Source organism: Folsomia candida, unplaced genomic scaffold, assembly GCF_002217175.1.
Source record: "Folsomia candida strain VU population unplaced genomic scaffold, ASM221717v1 Fcan01_Sc043, whole genome shotgun sequence".
Classification (NCBI taxonomy): Eukaryota; Metazoa; Arthropoda; class Collembola; order Entomobryomorpha; family Isotomidae; genus Folsomia; species Folsomia candida.
The window spans coordinates 890,977-899,451 of NW_019091235.1; the positions used below are offsets into that span (position 1 = coordinate 890,977).

Below are 8,475 nucleotides of genomic sequence, written 5' to 3' on the forward strand. Positions count from 1 at the left end.
TCTCATGGAAGCCGGTAAAAATGCGGATGGAAAAGCTTGCATTTCGAAGCTAGTTTAGCAAAACTGCGAAAAAATAAATAAACAATCCAATTTGTAATAAATATGTCCGGTTATGGTAAAAATTAAGAAAAAAAATAGTCTCGCTATTTTTTAACAATTTATTCGCAATTGACAGAGTTTTAACATTACGAAATAGATTATAAATAAATGTATTAACTGTGTAAAGTAAATATATAACTAAATGTATTACAGATAATAGTAAACAAATGTCAACTGAACATATTACAACTAAGTTTAAGGGGTGGCACATACATCTAATATTTTTAAAGTTAAATTCATTTCAAGATTGAGGCAATTCAACCACCATACATTTGTGAGAGAATTTCTTACTTCCGGGAGCTGTGGAAATCATCTTCGTCGAAGACAAAATTTCCAATTGTAAATAAAAACGGCATTGTTTTATTGCTGCAAATTTTACAATCTGTTTAGATCCTACTATTAAGCCTGGGGTTGACTATTGTGCACAAAACTCCTTTGTACGCAATTGTGCAAAATTCATAGTGAGAAAACTGGTTACTGAAATTAATATGTACGTTAGTGAAAATGAAATTTACAAAAAGTTGGCTTTGTTTCGTACTATGATTAATTACATTTTTAAATATATGAATAAATTTATAGCAAGTCGCATGAGCGTAGTAATGCAAGCAATCATGTTTTCTAGACCGTTCTCTTTTCTTGTGAGAGTTGCTTTTTAAGATAGAAGGGTGGTACGTACATACATATTTATATATTTCTTAGATTAGACTTATCAATCTTGTAATATGCTAACGGATAGAATCTGTTTCACATAAATGAACATGGAAAGCAATCTGACACGTGCAGACTTTTTTCAATTCAGACCTTTCGGATTGCATAATACAACAATGCAACCCGAACCATACATACATGCCTCAGATTTTTAGTTTTATCTACACATTAATTAGTAAAAATTTAGGAAATTCCATCAAATTCAGACACTAAAAAAAGCACAAAAATATGTATGTACTGAGCAAACTACTGAAACTTGATACCCAGGATAGCGTTACCTATGCGACCCCGAATTGGGTTATCAACTATTACCATACACTTGTAAAGCTTCCCCATAAAATTTCTGGTCTATAAACCTTGACAAAATGCAAACTGTTTCTGCTCGTTTCAATAAAGGAAATGCAGATTTATGTCAATATTATGAAGCATGTATGTACATATTTAACCTATTCAGCTAATTGTCGTAGCTAGATGCATAACATCTTTATGGCTTGGCTACGTACATACATAAGTCAGCCATCAGAGTAATTATCCTTGCTGCGATTTCCCTACGTAGGAATCTGTATATATAATCCTTATTCTAAACAGGTGGGGACAGTAGCATTATTTTTTAGAAAAAGTGCACACGTAATTGGCACATGAACCGGCCTGAACATCAACTGCATACACGAGCTCTAAACCTACGTAAAAAATTGCATGTTGCATTGAAGTATAAGTAGTATACATAACTTGAGCAACTAAATATCTATGTATGTATAAGGTATTTACATAAGGCTATATAATTAGCAGAAAAAGCTGGTTTCGATGTGTTTTCCAAAATAACCTGAATGCACAGAGCAAGATAATGTACTACCTAAATATTTTAGTAATGCATTAGTCCTCTTATTTGAATATGTAGCATCACGTGTGTTCCCCATGAATTGGCCGGCTCTAAGAAAAGGAGGAATACATAATATGTACATGTATCTATGTACATACAGGGTGGTTTTAATGTAACGCTATAACGGAAAATTTTTGGATGAGAAAAATTCGCAAATCTCCATTAGTTACATACCTATGTTGTCTCTGAAATTCAACATTTCAAGAATTTTGTCATCAGTGTTCCATCAGGTTTGATAATATCTACTTAAAATCTAAATCCAAAATCTGGAAGCAGTGGAGATTTAGGGGCTTTTCCTTTCGCCACTAGCGGAACTAGGGGTAGGCAGGGTAGGCCTTGCGTAGGGGCCCCGAAATTCCACGGAATTTTTATAAATTCGTTACCTCCCGAACATTGAGGAAACTAGGGACAAGCGTTGCAAAAGGGGCATAACAAACTCCAGACAAATTGAATTTCTGTGAAGAAATTTTGTCAAATATCTATATTATAATTTCCATTCCAAAAATTCTTAAATGGCACAATCAAATTTGTTATTAATTTTGCTACAGGCTTTGCGATCCAATCTTGATTAATAATTTTTCATGCTCTAAAATTATCAATTTTTTTGGTTAGTTAGCTCAAAAGGCATTAATTAAACTACTGCAAAAACTGAATTCCTTGCTACCAGCCAGCTCTACCCTCGGTTTTAGAAATTGTGGTTTTAGTAATATACATATAATTTTAAGTATAATCTTTGTCGTTTGACCATACGGCGCAAAATTACCTACCTAAAACCACAAAATGCCCCTAATTTCTGGAATATTTTCAAATCTGTCAGGGACAGGGGCCCCCGACATACCTTTGCCTACCGGCCCCAAATTTATAGTTCCGCTACTGCCTTTCGCCAAATTTTCCATTTTAACGCGACGTTTAAACCACCCTGTATGTATGAATTTTTCAATTGGTGAGCTTGATGCTCAATTAATATTTGACACACATTGTACCTATTCCTAGACTTATGTTCCACTGATCTTAACAGATAATTTAGGCATATTCTTATCGTTATATTATTATTTCGTCATGTTTAATTGCAATCTCAGCTTTTTCGAAATTTTAAATATTTTAGAAAATTTTCTGACAAATTCTTATATATTGAAAAATTTAAAATTTCAAGAAAGTTGTGACGAACAATTTGCTAAACTTCAAGAAGGCGGAGATCCCACATCGGCCTGGTCAGACTGAATTCTCAAGTTGGTGTTTAGCAGCGACGATGGTTTTTTTCTTCTTGTTCCTATGTAACTGGACCGGAACTTTCGTCACTTTTTTCGGCGAATCGTATAGGCTCTGATTTCCTATCAATTTCCATCTTATTGTTTCTTCAAGGGGGTCAAATTTTAATTAATTAATACAAAACAAATAAATTCGGAAAATTGGTAATGTACATATATATTTACTATTATTTACATACATATGTATATCTTTTCTTGAATTAATTAATTAAATACCTGATTATAATTACTTGCAAAATTAGGAGAAGATTGTCGTAACCCAAAACTGACTAATTACTTAAGACGAACGAAAATCACAATTAGTAAATTAATCATTTCAAGGTAGCCTTCGCAACTTTACGAAGATCACATTACGAAGCAGAAACGCGCATTTTTAATATCTTCGTAAGTGTAGTGATGAACGATGAGTCTTAAACACTTCCAATTAAACATTTTCAATTATTTATTCATTAAAATAATTTCGAACCGGAGAAAATAATTGCACTTTATAATACAGAATGTATGTAGATACGTTGCACATACATACATGAGAGTCTGCCCAAGAATGAAGGCAATAGAGTGATCTGTCTGAGGATGAGTTCAATAACTCGTACTTTACATGAAAAAAATGCAGACGTTGAGTGTCTCAACGTCTGTCTTTTTGTTTTATTGAGCATGTACGCAAAAATCAAGGTACGAGAAATATCAACTATGCAGATTAATGGATGGATGGATGGATGCTGCTATATGTACTGCTAAGTGAGTAGCCTCAGCTACTTTATACAACCAGACAAACATATATGTTTGTCTGGTTGTCCGGCTGCCTATCAGCAAGTAACAGGAGAGCGGATCGAAGTAATTGAAATCGGTTTGCGTCATCATAAAGGGGGAGGATCCTATCAGCTTTCGGGGTCAATGGGACCACCACAGTGGGGGTGTGGTTTGGGCAAAATGAGATTTTTATTGAAATTGGATCAAAAGATCAATTCAATACAGTAGATCCCGCGTGATTTTTGTGAGATATGCGAGATTTCGCAGAAATTTTGCTGAAAAACCATGGGATTTTTTTTCGCAAAGTTACCCAGCAAATGGGCATGTTCTTATTTCGCAAACGCGTCCTCACCATCGCCAGCAAGAGAAATTACAGAAATCCATGGAAACAGCATCAAAATAGGTGTTTTTGGTAGATTGGCGAGATTTGCGAAGTCATAATTTGCGAATCCCCTCACGACAGAAATATTTTGATCTTGGCAAGTTTGTTAAATGAGTTGCGATGCGAAATGAGACGTTCTCGTGAGTACGCCCACTGTATAACTTAATTATTGTGATGAGTTGAAGACACATAGATATATGTATACTTATGTACATAAGTATCTATGTGTATCTATGTATAAAATATGGACAATGTTAAGTGGTAATACCTAATACCATATTGTGTGCTAATAAAGTCGAAGCCGATAAAATGCAAATATATCAAGGTCACAATTGGCAAGAGCAAGATTACAATTTTCTTATGGAATTAGTGATCAGTAATATATACACAGGTGGTCTACATACATACATATGCACAAACCTGTTTAATGAAATGACATTGATTTAGTGTGCTTGAGCCAATGATTTATTTTTGTGTATGTGCTTCAAGATTGCAGCTTACAGTGCGATGCTGTGAAGTGCAACCATCCGATATGGTTGAAACTTGAAAATTATGTGGTCCAAAGTCAATACAACCAACGTTTCATGAGGCAGTTTTTGCGATGGTTGAAATTTGTTCAAATCTTTTATGTCGAATCTGGCTGGAATTTCTTGAGCGCATCAAGCTTGATTTGCCAAATAATTGTGCGATTTATGTCTGTAAATATATGATTCATTTGAAGTTCAATAATTAAATATGTCACATTTTATTTCAATAGTTCAGTTCAGTGTTAAACATTAAAGACATTTTCCCGACAGATAATTATGAAAGATAAGATAATTAATTGGAGCGACTAATATTTTCGAAAAATTTACTCATACACATTTCCAATAAAACTGGTCAGCAATATTCGCACGACCCTTTTCGTCTTCTTCGCCACATAATGGGACAGATTTCGTTGAATGAGGCATCGTACCGGTAAGAATTTTATGAACATAGGTATGTATATAGACTATCTACATATGTACATACATAAAATGATCCAAAGCCTTTTTGAAAGTCGACTTCAACAACGCCTTCAATGAGATACGGCGGGACAAAATGCTTAAAATTATCCATGAAAGGTTCCCCTCAATGTTCCGTTTTTTGTCACAGGCGTACTCCTCGCCTTCACAATTATTTTATGGGGACACACCCATCTCCTCCCGCCGCGGGGCCCAACAAGGAGGGCCTGTCCCTTATCAAGGAAATCGGGTCAAGGATCACAATCTTCACGGAAGAGAAGAGGGCAACGTCTTTTCTCCTCCAAAGGATGAGCATTGCAGTACAGCGTGGAAATGTTGCTGCAATTTTAGGATCTCTTCCAACCGGTCGAGAGCTGGAGGAGATATTTTTACTATAAGACGACGAAATAGGTTTTTTTACATTAAATTTCAGATAGGGAAATTGTGTGAGGCGCTGGTCGTTTAGCTTTTTTAAAATATAAGATGTTAATAAGTACTCTACTCTGCGATACAATTCATACTTTTAACGAGTAATGAAACTTAAAATGATGTAATATTACTAAGCGGCTTAGTAATGTTACATACTTTAAACAAATTGGTATATTTCAGTACATACATATCTCTAATCTACTAAAGGTAAATAATTTTAATGCATGTACTTATTCACATTCGGCTCAACCACTAAATCATTTCTTAATAATAATTGCATACGTTTACATACATTTATAAAACAAATTTCAAATCAAACAATCATCTAAACTTAACTTTTTAAAAAATACTTAATTGTAGTAACATTGTTATCTCTGTATATTAATCATTCCTATTCCGACCCCAAAATTTCATCAATTTTTTTTTAAAATTCTTCCCCTCTTTATCCTTAACAAACCCCAAACTCTCCCTCAACTCTTCAAACTTTTTGATTTTCTCCTCCCTCACATTCCTCTTCCCCTCCTCGACCACGTCATAATTCAAATTAGGAAACGTTCTGGAAATTCTCTCATAAAAATCCGGAAAATCTTCCCTCCACCCCCAGCATTTACAAATCTCACTTTCCTCCTCACACTCGCACCTCTTCTTCATCCTCAACCTTCCCACATCCCACTTTCCCCTCGTGGGGAAGGAAATATCCAAACTTCTCAGCGTCTCACATGGTTCGAGACCCTCAGCCAAAAATGTTTCATACAGAAAAAGCATGGTCGCCTCGAATTGCAAATTTGCTTTCGGCTTTTTACAAAAATTCAACCTCCACTTTGGAATATTTTGCGACACCACGCGCACAATTAGCTTCTCTAAAACGGGAAACTGTTTCCCATACTCAAGCTTAACCTCGTCCCCACCAGTTTCAAATTTTAAGTACAAAAATGGTCTAAACCATACCGTGCTAGTGTCCGGAAATACCGTTGGCTCTCTCAAAATTTCGAAAATTTTCAACCTGGGCAGAATCGGGATCACGATGTAGGGCGATACGTGTATATTTTTCCGTGGACTAATATTTTCCACGTTGGATATGCACACGTGTTCCAGCTGAGGTGCGAGGATATGAAATAGGTCAACCCCATTGGGAATTGGGTCATTAACTAGCGTATTAAATTCGAAACGGGTCACATTTTCGAATTTTTTTTTGCAAAGTGAGCTGAATTTGAAGTGTTCTAAAATAGCGTTATTCCGCGACAAGTGAAACGTTCTTGAGAAAGAGAGCGATTCGAGATTAGGCAACGTGTTTCTTTCTACCAGCATTCCGATGGGGAAGTCGGTCATGGCGAATTTTCTTACGCGGGGGGCGAAAACGGCCAGAATTCGCATGACCAGGGGGATCACGTGCTCCCATTTCCCGACGTCTCTGTCGGGATAAAAGCTGGTCATGTTGACCGAAAATGTGACCAGTTTTGGCGAGAGGGATAAATTATCGGGGAATAAGTCTACCCAACCTTCCTCAGACAAATAATCCCCTTGCCAACGGTATTCGATCGGTTGGAATTCTAAGGATTCCAAGTTTTTGAAGGATTCGCACATTTTTACTAAACGAGACGCCACGTGGCGTACCGGAGCGTCGAGGGGGAGTTCGATGCTTAATTGGGTAACGGTGTTCAAATTGAGGGAGATGAGTAGGTCTATTTTTGGGAGTAACATGTCCCAATTTTCGAAACAAAGGGTGATGATTTTGAGGTTTGTGGGGGATAGGTTGGTCAGGGTGACGAGGTCGGGGGAGTCCGTGACGTTGGACGTGGCGTGGATATCGATAGGGTTTCGAGCGATGAGATGCTTAAGAGCCTCCATTTGCCACGTGGTGTTGACGAGAGATGCAGTTTCTAAGTTGGTGGTGGGGAGGAAGCCCATGATTTTTGAAATTATCTAGTTAATAAATAAAGTTTTTGGGTGTGAATTATCGACTGAATTATATTTGGAGCGTACATATATCACGTCATCCAAAAAGATGGGTGGGTGGTTTTAAGTCGGATATGTTACTCCTGTGAAGCTGAACACGAGTAAGATATGAAAGGGGTGGGTGGTTTAAAATTTTTAGAGTTTTTATAGCGTAATATGTCGACGTTCCTATGCGATAAATAAAATAAATTTGTCAAATAAAATTAACACTTACTTCGGGCAGGTGTGAAATTAAGTTGCCCGCTTGGCTATTGCTTTCCATTTCGAGGCAGTGAAAAGTTTGGAAGGATGCTCAAAATTAGTTGTTAAAGAACGGAAATAAATAAATTTAAATTTGTAACCTCGTTTTCAGTAAAGGAGTGGAGTGAATTTACTTTAGCGATCACTATTAAGAATAAAGTGGTGCCTTTCCCATGCTAAATATTTTGTAAGGACGGAAATGAAACTTACGGTACTTAAGGGTTCAACCATCCATACATCGATAAATATCGAACCAGATTGATGGGAATGTGATTAGTCAAAAGGGTTGAGAGTTAGCCATGGCTTCACATACATAGATCTAAAGTGAAATACATATATGTGTATGTACATACATATGTAGGTATTCATTTACATACATACAAATGCACCTAATGTCCACATTTCTGAATTAAGGTTTCCAGTGGCATGTTAAATGCTTAACCTTACGGTTAAATAGTTAAACCGGTATTAATAGCTATACATATATATATATGTATGCTGCATGTTTTACGCACATACATATGCACATACAGACATACATACATACGTATCAAGGGTGTCCAAATGCGTATGTATAAATATGTACTATCCTCGTATTTAGGCTTGGCACCTCATTTGCATAAATCTAACTATACCCATTGTCGGCAATACGGGCTTTCCATGTTGAATAAACTCTCGTGAATGTGTTAAAATATGCAAAAGGTGCCCGCCGACCGGCTATACAAATTCGACAGTATGTACTTATTTATGAACCGATGCCGCACACAAAGCATGCAGAAA

At 36.3% G+C, this 8,475-nt stretch overlaps 2 long non-coding RNA genes across 2 annotated transcripts; one reads left to right on the forward strand and one right to left on the reverse strand.

The window, feature by feature from the left end:
* Positions 1-144: 144 nt before the first annotated feature.
* On the reverse strand, positions 145-3,743 carry LOC118433172. Its single transcript, XR_004833226.1, has 2 exons — positions 3,172-3,743; positions 145-3,042 (listed from the first exon to the last, which is right to left on the reverse strand). It is a non-coding gene; the product is annotated as an uncharacterized LOC118433172 (long non-coding RNA).
* A 909-nt stretch (positions 3,744-4,652) lies between these two features.
* On the forward strand, positions 4,653-7,800 carry LOC118433161. The gene is made up of 2 exons (XR_004833214.1): positions 4,653-5,044; positions 5,222-7,800. It is a non-coding gene; the product is annotated as an uncharacterized LOC118433161 (long non-coding RNA).
* Positions 7,801-8,475: the final 675 nt, after the last annotated feature.